The sequence below is a fragment of the Cupressus sempervirens genome, chromosome 7, assembly GCF_028749045.1.
Source record: "Cupressus sempervirens isolate cs-2001-9-10 chromosome 7, ASM2874904v1, whole genome shotgun sequence".
Taxonomy (NCBI): Eukaryota; Viridiplantae; Streptophyta; class Pinopsida; order Cupressales; family Cupressaceae; genus Cupressus; species Cupressus sempervirens.
The window spans coordinates 848,994,485-849,009,158 of NC_143124.1; the positions used below are offsets into that span (position 1 = coordinate 848,994,485).

Below are 14,674 nucleotides of genomic sequence, written 5' to 3' on the forward strand. Positions count from 1 at the left end.
TAAGTTTACTTAGGTTAATGCATTTATTTAATAGTTGTAGTCTAGGAGTTGTTGACAACACGAGAGTTTGTTCCTATCTAAGTCATACTTATCCTCTCACCTTGATTGAGGATATCTCACCTTTTGTGGATGTATGCTTAGTTGTCATTTTTATCTCCTAGCATCTTCTAGCTTGTTCTAGAAGTCTCCTTGAGGCCTTTATATTCGAGCTCTCTCATTGTATTTCTCAACTCATTTTCAAGGCGTATTCTATAGCAATACATTTTTCTTTCTTTGCAATATATTCTCTCTTAGTATGTTTAGTTTTTCCAAGCTCCACCTCTTCCTTCTTTAGTTTTCCTTCAATAAGGTATTTGCATGCAGGTGATCTTGGTGAGTTGTGAAGTTGGCTTTCATCAACTTCTACATGGTATTAGAGCCTCCCTATTGCTTCCAGGCTGAATGATTTTTAAAGTCACGATTTGGAGACACAAACCCTAGTTTGTTTGTGCATTTTTCTTTAATTGGGAGGAAGAGTGATTTTTTGGAGCACTTCGGGCCTAAACAGATGCTGCCATTGAGTTCAGAAGGCCCATTATAGTTAGGATTCATATAAAATTTTTCCATTTTTGAGAAAGTTTCTCTGAGAGGAAAACATTTTTTGTCTAGGTAGTTGTACAGACTGTACAAAAAAAAAATTAAAAATTAAATTTTTTTTCAGCAGCAGCACCACCATGCCACCGTGGTGCCATTGCTGTGTAGCCTGGGAGTTGTTGCAGCCGATCAGGCCACCGTGGCCTGACCACCATTGACAGGCCTCCCACCAGCCACCACAGCCCATGGTGCAACTAGTGTCTACCACCCTATGGCCACCACCACTAGCAGTGACCACCCTACTGCCGCCTGTCTATGCATTTGCCATGACAGTGACAATTGGACTTGTCCATGGGTGCTACGTTTGCACCTGCCACATTTGCACAAACAACTATACTGCCATGTGGCATGCCACATGGCCACTTTTTTAAAGGGACAACCCCATGGATGTTAATTTTAGCATCATGAAATGCTAACATCAACATGACGTTAGCCCTGCATTAGCACCCTTGCAAGCACTCTAGGTCCTTTTTTGACCTACTCATAATTTTTTGGCCATAACTTGAGCATACAAAGGTATTTTTCCAATCCGAAAGAATTGCCAAAAAGATAGTTCTGAGATGGAGACATTGGTGTAGATATTTTTTGGTTTTGATGTAGTTTTGTGGCTCATTTTTGTAGTCAAATTTCAAAATTCTATTTTTCACTCCAGCAAGCTTTTCTTGTGCGTCCTATCTCCATTTTTTGAAAACGTTATATTTTTGAAAAGCTGGTTTTGTCATCTTTTCAAAAATGTTGTCATTTCTTTTAGATTCTACCCCATGCTCTTTCTATCATGCTTTTGGCATTTTTTCTCTATGGTGGATATCTTGGGTGTTCCAAGTTTGAGGATCATTTTCATGGCATGGGATCTTTTTTTTGGGGCTGTACTATCTTATGTATCAGCTTTTCTCCCTTGCTGATCATTTTTGATATCATTTGTAAGAATCTTTATGCAAACACATTAAGATAAAGTGCCACTCTTGCATTTTGGGTTCATGAATGTTGTTTTGAGATAGTTGTACTTGCACTATTTTATAAAGCACCATGGGGGGTGTAGTTGTTGCCATTTTTGTACCATCTTCCTTTGTCAAGTGAGTGTCACTTCCATGACATTAGCCCCATGAATGTGTCAGTGATACATGCCTTTATAGGCATTTGTACCTCTTCCTCTCTCTCGTTGTTCTTGGTTCTTTTTGTAGAGGATTTTTGGCCCACTTTCTCAGTTGCTTGTCATGTCACCCATCTACATTAAGGGGGGTTATTCTATTTTTCTAATGCTTCCTTGGTTTGATGGTTTGATAGTGTGAGCTATGTATTTAGTATTTGGTCCTATATACTAGCACTAGTACATTTGGGCTCATTTTTTGACCATTATTGGTCAAAATTTGGACCCAGGTTGGTCAAAATTTGGACCAACCAATTCGTCAAAATTTTTCTCCTCAAAATTTTGACCAACTTACTAGTTGGTCAAAATTTTGACCAATACGTTGGTCGAAAAATTTCAAAATTGTTGGCACAATTTTTGCCAAGTATTGGTCAAAATTTTGACCAATGCTGGTAGAAAATTGCATAGCATTGGTCAAAATTTTTGACCAATACTTGGTGGAAAACTACCAAGCATTGGTCAAAATCATGACCAATGCTTGGTAGAAAACCCACAAGAATTGGTCAAAATTTTGACCAATGCTTGGTTGAATTTTTTTTGAGGCATTCCATAAAATAGTTCACATGCCTTGCCTATGATTTGATATTTGGCATGTGAACTATTTTACAGAATGCCTTAAAGAAATGCAAAACTACCCCTTGGATTCATGTTCCATCCCATTGATGAAGAGCTCATAACACATTATCTCATTAGAAAGGTTTTAGATAGCAATTTTATAGGAAGAACCATTGCTGAAGTGGACCTCAACAAGTGTGAGCCTCAGGAAGGGTTCAATTCCCTCCTTTATTATTCACTATGCGTATAATCCCACACACCTATTTGATCTCAAATGATAATATGTACTGAATGTTGAGTGTCTATGCTGAGTACTCCAAAACCATCCATTTCATGCCTTCATCTATACACAATGTCTTTCTAGTTTCTTTCTACTCGCACACCCATTTCATTTCATATGATCATCTGAAAATTGTGTCAGTCTAAGCTCTCAACTATTTCCTCTTGATTGATCATCTCATAACTGCTGATTTCTCTAACATAATCAAATTTTTCCTAACATGTCACCTACTAATATAGTGATTAATAGTAAATACTATGATTTATCCCAATCCTAGTTTCAATATTGGATATGGTATTGTTATTATTCTGAGCCATTTTGTTAAAGACTATATCTCTCGAAATAGTGGCATGTACTAGACAACCTATTCATCATGTATTTGAGAGACAATAGCCTTCATATAAATATAAGTTTCTTCTTATCATCTCTAGAGAAAAATATAAGATAAATCAGAACTCAAAAAGACTAAGTGTAAGCTAGAACCATACCCAATGTTCTCATCATGAACAAAACAGATCAAGTAACCATCGTCCTCCTCGAGATCTAACCCAGAATCCATGGGTATAAGTATTTCCTCAAAACCAAATCTTCTAGGTCCAAAGTCAAAAACCCCTAGCACATTGCCTCCAACTTCAATTTGAAACTTTCCTGCCTCAAGTTCTGCTTGAAGATCAAACTTTATGAGTCCCTTGACCTTAGCTACTAAATCTAGTGTAGTACCATACACATAACACTATTTTCTACATGCATTTTCAATCATAAAGTAGAATTATATATTTCCCAATCAACATTATATCCAAGGCAATAAGATAAACAAGAAATGGAGACAAAATCAGAGATGTAGTGTTCTATGAAGAGGGTATGTATCAGTATAATCACTCAGAATTGTCTTACCTGCAAATATACTTGTCATTAATCCTTGGAAAATTTACTACAGACATTTATAGTTTCATTTGTGAAGCCTTCCCACTCTTTAAATTGAAATGCATGTCATATCCGATCACCAAAGTAAAATAGATAATAGCTGATGACTCATCCTTTATTTATGCATGGGTTAGTAACTGAAGCACAAAAGAACTAGTTAAGTTGAATGGTTCACATACAATTCATTTTGGAAATTTTTTATTTTTTCTTTGATGGGTCCACCAACCAATTCTAGGTCCAAGTCAACCAGTCGACAAGTGTAAAGGACAACTTCATCGCCCTCCTCCCATGCATTGGCTAATATTTGGTAGACAGTGCCCAACATAAAAGATATATAAGACTCCTAAGAGATATCTCAGCTTGTTTTCAAAGTGATTGACCAACCTATGTAGGATAATCATAAAATTGACAATAGTAATATGAACTTATCCACTACTAGTTGTAAAAGAGAAAAATGTAATTTTATTAAATATAACATTAAAAAATGCGAGGAAAAGTGAGTCTTGAAGGAAACTTAAGGAAAAATGGTCTATAAGTTATCAAGACAATACTAAAATATTATGCTTGTGTCTTAACATTACCATTATGAAAGATGTAGCAATTTGGTAGCTCAAACCATCTCATCTAAAGATCATTTTTGGCATATTGAGGCAATATACCAAAATGTGCTTTCACTGTAGTATCATAGGAAATAATGAATTTTCCATCCTTCACCATATCCTAAGATAGCAACAAGTAAAATTGAGTAATTTGATTTATTCTAGAGAGATGTATAGACAACCTCTATCCTATATTTTCTTTATGAAGAACAAAAAGGATCTAAAGTTCTCAGGCTTTAAATACATTATTCATATAGCTGAATTATTTGAGTTCAGATAGTTTCCAATAACTTCTCCATACTCTTCAAATAATAAGGCAATGATATATGACTACTTTGAAATAAAAATACCTTTGGGGCAAAATAGAGAGGAAGATCAATGAAAATTGCATAGTTATCAATTATTGCAAAGTCATGCATTATGATAGGCTTTGAAAGCATTATGGGAACTAGATCAAGCATTATTCCCTCCTTTGTGACAACTTGATAAGTAGCATAGGGAGGAGTATGTTGGTAGCCAAATGTAAACATTTCTCCTGCACATAATGGAAAAAGTGATCAAGCACATAAATCTATATTTTAAAGTAGTCTATAGCTTTCTCAAACATCCTTTATGAGTAATTACATTAACTATAAAATTCGAATGTGTTCTGCTATTGTGATCGGATCAAACTTTGGCTGTACATTACAATTATTTGTGTATTGCATAAAAATGTAACTAAGGGAATTAACATCAAGCAACTAATATCTATTCCTACATGATTATGCAAACCTCAAAATAATGCAAGATAAACATGTAAAAAGCATAACATGAAATCAAAATAGCACTATGCAAACCTCACAAATCACCAAGTGTAGATGATTTCATTGTTGTGGGATGTGGTTGCTCACAAATCCAACAGCATAACAATGAGGTAGATGGTGCTTGTGAAAATGAGGAGAGGGCTCTCCTTTTTATAAGAAAATGGATGCAATGAACGATTGAGATTGAATGCAAGATGGAGGGCTAGGATCTCTTAGGATCGATGAGGTGTCCATGAGGTGGAGGCCAAGTAGACTCCAAGTGGATTAGGGTTTTGACCATTCAAAGGGGGCAATATTCTCACACATGTGTGAGCAACGTTTGATGGTGACATGATCAATGAGGTGTGAGAAGCATGGCTTCTCACACATGTGTGAGACAACTTGATTCTCATGCAAGAGGACAAGTGTGCAAGAGGTGTGAGAAGGATGGCTTCTCACACATGTGTGAGACAACTTGACTCTCATGCAAGAGGACAAGTGTTCAAGAGGCATGAAATACATGAGGGATGAGGAAAGTGTGAACATCTCTCACACATGTGTGAGGATTCCTCACACATGTGTGAGAACACACTTAGGATTAAGAGGTGATTAGCTAGGCGATTATGCAAAGCAAGCATGATTAAGGAAGGGGGTAGGTTTAGCATGATGGGTTAGGTAGGATAGTGAGGTTAGGTGAGGGTTAAATGTAGGATCCCTGAGCTCAAATAGGATTAAATGTAATATTTAATTCCTAGTGGGATTAGGAAAGGATTAATTAAGTAAACAAAGTACTTAATTAAGTGAATGGGTTAGGATTTAAATAAACCTCAGTTTATTTAAATCAAGGAAAGGCAAAAGATTTAAATAAACCTTAGTTTATTTAAATTAGGGTAAGGCAAATGTAATTAAATAAATGTAAATTTATTTAATTAAGGTAGGGGAATTAAATAAATAATGAAAATTTATTTAATTGGCTAGGAACGAGTTTTGGACAAATTTAGGTGTCTACATTTTGCCCCTCTTTGATATAGCATTAGTAATGTTATATCAAAGAAGAATAAAATATAGTGGCTGAAAGGATAAGACTAGTAGCATGATGCCCCAGTCATGGAAGGATGAGGAAGGATGACGAAGGTGGAAGGGTATGCCCCCTCAAGAGGACATGCGGGTTAGGAGAACACAGATGTTCTCTCAAAATGGATGGGAGGATGCAAGGGAGGGGGAAAAGTTATGCTACAATGGTGTGAACAACCTAAGTTTGATATTGTACACAACACTATGCACCAAGGTATGAGGAACCAAGATGACAATTTGTCAAGTACGTGAAAACGGGGGTCTAATACAACCATATGCCTTATGAAACCATGATATGGAAGACCATGATTCTTGGGACAATAGGATGCAAAGACCATGATACATGCAAAAAATGCTAATGCATACAAGTAATCAAGCAACCATTCACAAAAGACCAAAAGCAAACCACCATTTTGCCCCTAATCAAGCTGAAAACCCATTAATGGATCAATTGATGATGATTGATTAAGGATGGCAAAGCTCATGCTAAGCATAATGCACATCCAAGGATTGGGAAGGATTCATCCCATGATAATGATGTTTGAATATAATAAATGGATTATTAGCTTATTGGGTCAAAGTGATGAATTGATTAGGATTGACGTACAAGATTACAAGATTAGATTGATTGGATTAGTATTGATTGCGTAGTTGATATGTTTTTTGATTTTTTGATTTTATGGCAGATAGAAGAATGAACGTGGATGAGATTGGAAGAATGGATATTGATAGGATGAGAAATGATGAGAGTAGGATCGATATTGATTTGAAAGAATTAGAAGAATTGAAAATTGATTGAATTAGAGGATAAATAAATTTGATTGAAGTGAGTTGGAAGAATTAGATTGAATGAAGGTGGGATAGAATTGAATGGAACCAATGACAAGGGAGAGTCAAGGTAGGGTAAATGGAGGAGAAGCAATGTGAAGTGGTGGATGAAAGGAATGGTGAAAGGATATGAGGGGCCAAATGATATGGTATCAGAAAATGTGAAACTAAGGACGATGTTTCAAAGGAGTCCAAATGCCCCATTCCAAGGATAGGAAAATGGAAGGAAATATGGTGGGAAAGGATGCATGAAAATGGAAGGAGATATGGTGGGAAAGGAAGCATGAAAATGGGAAAATGGCATGAAGGCTTAGTGTATGGAGGAAGAGAAGGCATGTGCTCTTCCAAAGCATGTATTAACATTTTTGCTATTGTGCCTCTAGTATGGATTACGAGCATGGGCAATGAAAGTGGAATGCATAAGGAAAATGTGAGGGAGGGTATGAAATAGGGATAATGATATGGAGGGTATGACTGAAATGTGAGATATGTAATGGATGAAATGGATGGGATGACCAAGATCAAGGACATATGAAAGGGGGATGGAAATACGTAAGAGTATGGATGGAAAAGGGATGAAACGAACATGATAGGGACTATGGAGATCAAGATATGGATAGCATGTCAAGATCAAAGATATGGAAGGATGATGGAAGTATGTAGGATGAATGTGTGGATAATGTACAAGGGATATGGAAAGTACATAGATGGATGGAAGGAAAGTGAAAGTCAAGATCAAAGATGGAAAAGGATAAGGAATGGTAAATGGAAGTATGGAAGATATGTAAGGGAAAATGGTATGGATGAAGCTTGCCCCCAGTGTAGAGTGCAAGTGGAAGAGGAAAAGTGAATGGATGGATAAGTGGAAGTGGAAGGCAATGGACACATGATAGGAAAATGAAGGGAGGACTCAAACATCTAGATATATGGATGGTATGCCTTGATATTTTTTCCTTTTCTTTTTTATTTTCAAGGAATTTGTATTATGTTCTCATAGATGTTGGTAGGATAGTGAATGGAAGAAAATGGCTCATGAATGGGTGGGAGGAAGATATGATTGATGGATGCTAGGTTGGAAGACTTGTGAGTGAATGGATGAAGGAGCTGGAAAGATCATCATTGGCACACACCTTGAAGGGTGATGGAAAGGAGGAAATTGTGGGGGATATGTGGGAGAGAGTTTGAATTTTTGGATATAGGGACCCAAAATGGATGAAGGAGACGATGGATTTGGAATGGTGGATTTGGGTATATAAGGACCCAAAATGGATGTGGAAGCCTTTGGATCAGCCAAATTGGATGTAATTTTGAATCTTTCTTGGAGATTCATTGCTACATTAAGTAGCTTTGGGATCCAAAATTTTTTTGCATTTTTTATTTTGAGCCTTTGTGGCTTTTTTATTTTGTTTTGGATCAGATTTTTTGTTTCTTGGACATGTCTTTTAGAGGGGACATGTTGATCCTTTGATTTTTGTGGATATTTGTCTTTATTTTCTTTTTCTTTAGCATCCAATTTTCTTTCATTGACTATGGTATGGGTGCATGAAGGAGAGCGTATGGATGGTGAACGTTGGAAGGAATTCAAGGATGTGTGCCTTTGTTGATCTTTAGTAGGGCCATGAGGGGATGAAGGATTTGGCAGTGGAATATAGGGACCTAGAATGGATGGAAATGAGGAAGGAATGGGAATATGGATATAAGGTCCCAAAATGGATTTGGAAGAGGAATGATGGGAAGCTTTAGGTTTGGAAGGAGGAATTGTGGAAGGTGTACCAACATCTTGAGCCATTATTTCTTCAATGGGATACTTATTATTTTTAATACAAGATGCGAGTCCATGTGCATGGGGTTCATGATTGGAAGGATCACGTGGAGGATGAGGATCACAAGGTGGATTATGAAGGATAATAGGATCTAGAGATGGAGTGGCATCATGAAAAGAAAATGAAGGGGTACTTTGATCTTGAATTAGAAGGGGATCATGAAGTGGAATGAGTGGATCATGAGATGGAATAGGATCACATAATGGAGAGGAGGGAATGAGATTATGAGGTGGAACATTTTGATCTTGATGTGGAGGAGTATTAGTGGATGGAGTTGAAGGAATCTCTTCATGAAGTGGAGGATCTACGGAGGCTAACTCTTGAGATGGAATGGAATTGGAGGTACATGGAATGCCTTGATCTTGATTAGGAAGGGAATCATGAGATGGACTGGGGGGGATAAATGGATCTTGAGGGATAGGGGAAGGATGGGATGGAGAAATGCTCAGATCTAGAGGAGAAGAGGCATCTATAATGTATTCTTTGGAGGAAGGTCATGAGATGGAATTGAAGGTATGGCTTGGGGTGATTGGCTCTCTTCATTTTGTATTTTACACTTAGCCAAGAGTGATGTGAAAAACCCCTTATGAGGTGGGGATGATGTTTGTGGAGGATTAGGATTGTGTGAAGGTGGAACTATGGGTAGGGGATTGCATGGAGGGTTGGGGATGGATGGGACATGAGGATTAGGATCTTTGAAACATGGGGGAAGAGGACACATGACATGAAAGGAGGCCTCTTTCTGTTGACTTGCTAAAAGATAATTCTTTAGTTGTTCTATTTCCATGGCAAGGGCATTTGTGCTGGAGGAAGTGTGTGGGCTAGGAATGGAATTGTATGGAGTTAAAGGATAATGAGGTGGATTTCCCTTGTCAAAGGTAGAGGAATAATGAACATGAGATGGATTAGATTTGGATATGAAGTGTTGGGGATGGATTTGATATGTAGGTTGAACAGGAGATACAACTTTATATTGTCTTTGAAGATTTTCAACCATTTGATTAAGCAAATTCAAATCCATAGATGTTAGAGGAAGAGTGATGAAAGATTTGATGAAGGATGGGATATGAACTTAGGACTAGGAGCTTTGGACTTTTGTGTTGATTTGATTTGAAATGGAATGGACTTGATATTGATTTGATTTGATAAAAAACCCTATTAGATTGCAAACAAGTGAATGTTAGATTTGAATTAAAGTCCAATGTTCGTGAAAATGCTCCTATGACCAAAGTAGAAGATGTGATGCAAAGTTGAATTAGAAGAAGACTTGAATGAAATTAGAAAGATTGATTATGGAGGAATATGTAAATGGATCAAATTAAGAATTGATTAGAAATGACAAAATTTGACAAGGGATTGGATTAGAATGATGATGATGTGAAGGATTGAATTATGAATGCATTATGAGATTGGCAGAGGAAATTGGATCTAGATGATGATGAAGCATGACTAGGATGAAGATTATGGAATTAGATTGAATGACGAGGAAATGATTTGGATGAATATAGAGATGATGAAGATGTCAAGGAAATGGTTTGAATGATGAAGACAAGATATGTATGAGGGTGATGACTTTTATGGAAAGAAGATGTGATGTGGAATGATGTGGAAAACTTGACTAGGGGAACCCTAAACCAAGACTTGTTTTTGTTGTTTTTGAATTTTTTTTGATTTTTTTGGATTTTTGAACTTTTATGATTTTTTGGATTTTTATGTTTTATGATGTTTTTGGATTTTTATGTTTAGGATGCAAAATATATACAATGAAATATGTACAAGGCAAGTGTGTTTCAAACACTCAAGAACATCAAATACACCAACAAACCTATAAGGTTGCAACTAGGATGTACAAGGATCAACTAGAGGGTGTCCTCGATATACACAAGGTACGTGAGGCCCAAATCTATAGATGAAAGAAAATACTGCCACACAGCCGGGGGGAGATGGTAACCCAAATCTCCTCCTTCACTTCCCAAAGGTATAAAGTTCTTTGGAGCTTAGGCAAGAGTGATAATATTATGCATCCAAGAGAGGTGTCTTTCGATTCACCTCCCAATTTTTATACTCTGCCAAAACACTAGAGTTGAGGTCGTCCCAAGGGGTGATGAAATCCCCAAGCAGGCCTCCTAAAAAAGAAAAAAATAAGACCACTTATTTCTTGTGCACCCAAGATCACCCAAAGGCGCGAGGGGAGAGAATATGTAAGTGGCCTCGGGGTTTAAAAAATAAAACATGCGTTCTTTCCCAATGAAACTTTAGGTTTTCTATCTACTTGAAGACACATGTGTTTATAGCATACAATGTTCTTTGCAACTTGAAATAGCACCAACATAAATGAAAATGCAAATTCGTAACAAGAAAGTAAATCGAACATGTGCATAAGAAAAATTGTTGGAAGTGAAATCAATTTCCCTTAAGGCATTCAAGATTGTGTGAGTTCGTTTAAAGCACCAATTCTAAATGTTTGCTAACCTAAGCATACATGTCCATTCCCTTAAGGCATTCAAGATTGAATTTGATTGTTTTAGCGTTTAACCATGCATTCAAAGATGAGTGTTTAGGCATACAAGCTCATTTTCAAAAAAAAATTGAAACAAAAGTATGCAAGCAATATGGTTAGTGAGAAAATATCCCTGCAAAAACACAAGTTAGTGCATCGAAAATGTAGGACAAATGCGAAACAACCTTGCAATGAAAAGGTTAGCACAAAGTTTGGATTTTGACAGAAAAAATAGAGATCTAAATTGCATCAAAATTTCATGAAACCAATATCATCATGACGGGCTCAGAATTAGCTTTTCGACGATATTTCATTTTTAAAAAACGGAGTCCGTATGGTCAAGTTATGAGCAAAAAAGGGAAGGCTGCTCCTTATGGTTTAAAAGGGCATGTGGACTGCTGATGTAGTGATGATGTCAGCAACCTACAAGGAAAAATTTGACGGTTAGGTGCACGTCAAGCACATTTTTTTTTTGTTTTTTGATGTTTGAGAAAAAAAAAAAATCTCATTTATGTAAAAAAAAGGAAAAAAATGAATATTATTTGGAAAAAGACAACAAAATCTATTTATTTTTTTGTGTTTTTGATTTGTGCTTAAAATCTTAAAAAAATAAAAATAAAAATGACATTAAGTTTTTTGAAAAAAAAAATGCCATCAAAAGTGGAGGGAGGGAATGGCAGTTGCAGGGCGGTGGTAGGTTTTTCGTGGGAGGAGCGATGAGAGAGAAAGGGCCGCGGACGGAGTTTGCGGGTTGTGGGAGCAGAGGTGGGTGTTTGGCGGAGTGGGGGGAGTGAGAGGTGGACGCAGACAAGGGGTTAGCAGGTTGCAGGAGTGTTTGTGGACGGGCAGAGGAGGCCACAGGGGAGGGTTTGAGCAGGGAGCGACGATGAAGAGCAAGTGGTGGTTTTGGCGCAGAGCGGCCAAGGGTTAAGCCACGAGTAGACAAAGTGGCATGACTGCGGGGAGAAAGCAGGTGGCGGGGGTGTTGGGTAGTGTCTTGGCCGCAGTGGAGGCGAGGATGAGTGGTGAGTGGTGATGCAGAGGAGCAGCCGCAGAGGAATGGTGGAGGTCGCAGTAGGAAGGGATTGGTGGCGGTAGAAATGAGCGGTAGCAGTGGTTTCAAAAATATTGGCCATCGGCAGCGGAGGAGATTTATAGGTGCGGGGGTTGGGTTAGCAACAACGGTGGGAGGTGGGGATCTCAGCTGCGGCGGAGGAGCTGACACAGGACTGCGGGAGGAGGGAGTAGGGTGCAGCAGGGGAATAGGCCACGGACGGGCGCAGGGTCACGACCGCAGAGGAGCCAGTGGCGACGGACATAGAGGAGGTTTGTGCTAGCGGTGACAGTGGAAGTTTGTGGCAGCGGGGAGCAAGGGCGGTGCTGGTGGGCACCGTCACTGGTGGCGCCTGCGGGTGCCGAACCTGCACTAATAAAAATAGTTTTAAATTTATTTATTTTTATTTTGAAAGTTTTGAATTTTTTTTTTAAAATTTTGATTTTTAAATATATATAAAAATGGTAACAAAACCCCCTCACCCTTTTTATTTTTATTTTTTAATTTTGATTTTTTGATTTTTAATTAAACTAACCCCCTTTTTTTTTTTTTTTGAAAAACAATCTATATAAAAGCAAAGTATTAATAAAATAAAGCAAACCCCCCCCCCCCTTTTTTTTCCTAAATTTTTCCTGTTAGCAAAGAGATATATTCAATGTATATACACTTTTAGAACTTGAAAATAGAGCAATAGGTAATAGAATATAAAGTGTTAAATGTCAAAAGACTCCCTTTATGTGCTCCAAAAATGATGATGGGATCTTTGGCTCGATTAGAGGCTCCTCATGAAACTTGATCTCCAAATGCAAGCCTTCAACCTACAAGCTTGAAAACTCACAAAACACTCAAAAACACATTAGATGGTTAGTTTGAACTCATGAAGTGAGTCCCACCGGACGTGCTAAAATGTATTGCATAAAAATGTAACTAAGGGAATAAACATCAAGCAACTAATATCTATTCCTACATGATTATGAAAATCTCAAAATAATGCAAGATAAACATGTAAAAAGCATAACATGAAATCAAAATAGCACTATGCAAACCTCACAAATCACCAAGTGTAGATGATTTCATTGTTGTGGGATGTGGTTGCTCACAAATCCAGCAGCATAACAATGAGGTAGATGGTGCTTGTGAAAATGAGGAGAGGGCTCTCCTTTTATAGGAAAATGGATGCAACAGACGGTTGAGATTGAATGCAAGATGGAGGGCTAGGATCTCTTAGGATCGATGAGGTGTCCATGAGGTGGAGGCCAAGTAGACTCCAAGTGGATTAGGGTTTTGACCATTTAAAGGGGGCAATATGCTCACACATGTGTGAGCAACGTTTGATGGTGACATGATCAATGAGGTGTGAGAAGCATGGCTTCTCACACATGTGTGAGACAACTTGATTCTCATGCAAGAGGACAAGTGTGCAAGAGGTGTGAGAAGGATGGCTTCTCACACATGTGTGAGACAACTTGACTCTCATGCAAGAGGACAAGTCTGCAAGAGGCATGCAAGACATGAGGGATGAGGAAAGTGTGAACATCTCTCACACATGTGTGAGGATTCCTCACACATGTGTGAGAACACACTTAGGATTATGAGGTGATTAGCTAGGCGATTATGCAAAGCAAGCATGATTAAGGAAGTGGGTAGGTTTAGCATGATGGGTTAGGTAGGATAGTGAGGTTAGGTGAGTGTTAAATGTAGGAGCCATGAGCTCAAATAGGATTAAATGTAATATTTAATTCCTAGTGGGATTAGGAAAGGATTAATTAAGTAAAAAAAGTACTTAATTAAGTGAATGGGTTAGGATTTAAATAAACATTAGTTTATTTAAATCAAGGAAAGGCAAAGGATTTAAATAAACCTTAGTTTATTTAAATTAGGGTAAGGCAAATGTAATTAAATAAATGAAAATTCATTTAATTAAGGTAGGGGAATTAAATAAATAATGAATATTTATTTAATTGGCTAGGAACGAGTTTTGGACAAATTTAGGTGTCTACAATTTGATTCTTCTTTTTGGTTCTAAAATAGCCTATAGCTTACTTGAACATTCTTAACTACATTAAGTTTTAACTATCAAAATAGAACTTGTTTTGCTACTTGTATTTGGATCAATCTTTGGGTGTGCATGTGCTGTAACCAAGTTGATAAACAAGAAACAAGGAATGTACAAGCCTTTCTTGGTTCCAACAAAGTCATAGGAATCTAGTTTCATTGACTTCATATCTAGTTATTTAACTATAGAAAGGGAAAAAATTCTAAGTATGTTGCAGTAGATAGATTCTCTAAGATGGCAACTCTCATGCCTTGTATGAAATCAATCTCACCTCTAGAAATAGTTCAATTTGTCAATTCTTGATAGCTTCAGCCAGATAAACCTATATATAATTTATATGTGTGTGTGTGTGTGTGTTCTTTATATTGAGATATGAGGTTATTGTTATATGAGAAAATTATATATATATATATATATAT

At 37.3% G+C, this 14,674-nt stretch overlaps 1 pseudogene; it reads right to left on the reverse strand.

The window, feature by feature from the left end:
* Window positions 1–3,042: 3,042 nt before the first annotated feature.
* On the reverse strand, window positions 3,043–14,423 carry LOC149550085 (carotenoid 9,10(9',10')-cleavage dioxygenase-like; annotated as a pseudogene).
* Window positions 14,424–14,674: the final 251 nt, after the last annotated feature.